Below are 451 nucleotides of genomic sequence, written 5' to 3'. Positions count from 1 at the left end.
ATCTGGTTGACCCAATCATGATATTTCATTCAAGATCTGGCCTCTTCGACCCAATCTTGATATTGAGGGAAGGGACCTTTTCTCCAGATGAAAGGAGAATAAGGGTATTAAGAAAAGGGATTGCCCAAGGATCTAAAACAAGAATCCCTTTCGGCGGCCAGCAGGATCCAATCTCTACCGTAGGTGACAAAGACGAATGGAAGGACGCCCAGAAGAAAGCGAAAAAGAACGCAGGTTCAAGTCCCGCTATACCCAAACTTAGACGCGAGCTGAAGCATTTTTTGTCCCTTTCGTCCAGTGGTTAGGACATCGTCTTTTCATGTCGAAGACACGGGTTCGATTCCCGTAAGGGATAGGTACTCATCCCCGGCCGGCGGTTTCATTGCTGAGTGATCGCTCGCTATCTGGAGTAATTTCATAGATAGGTACTCATTAGCTTTCGGAGATCGAG

At 47.0% G+C, this 451-nt stretch overlaps 1 non-coding gene across 1 annotated transcript; it reads left to right on the top strand.

The window, feature by feature from the left end:
- The first annotated feature begins 283 nt into the window (after positions 1–283).
- On the top strand, positions 284–355 carry TRNAE-UUC. Its single transcript has one exon. It is a non-coding gene; the product is annotated as a tRNA-Glu (tRNA).
- Positions 356–451: the final 96 nt, after the last annotated feature.

Source organism: Papaver somniferum, unplaced genomic scaffold (genome assembly GCF_003573695.1).
Source record: "Papaver somniferum cultivar HN1 unplaced genomic scaffold, ASM357369v1 unplaced-scaffold_19728, whole genome shotgun sequence".
In the NCBI taxonomy this organism is placed as follows: domain Eukaryota; kingdom Viridiplantae; phylum Streptophyta; class Magnoliopsida; order Ranunculales; family Papaveraceae; genus Papaver; species Papaver somniferum.
The sequence above is the reverse complement of the archived record's forward strand: the minus strand, read 5'-3'. Positions and strand labels throughout refer to the sequence as shown.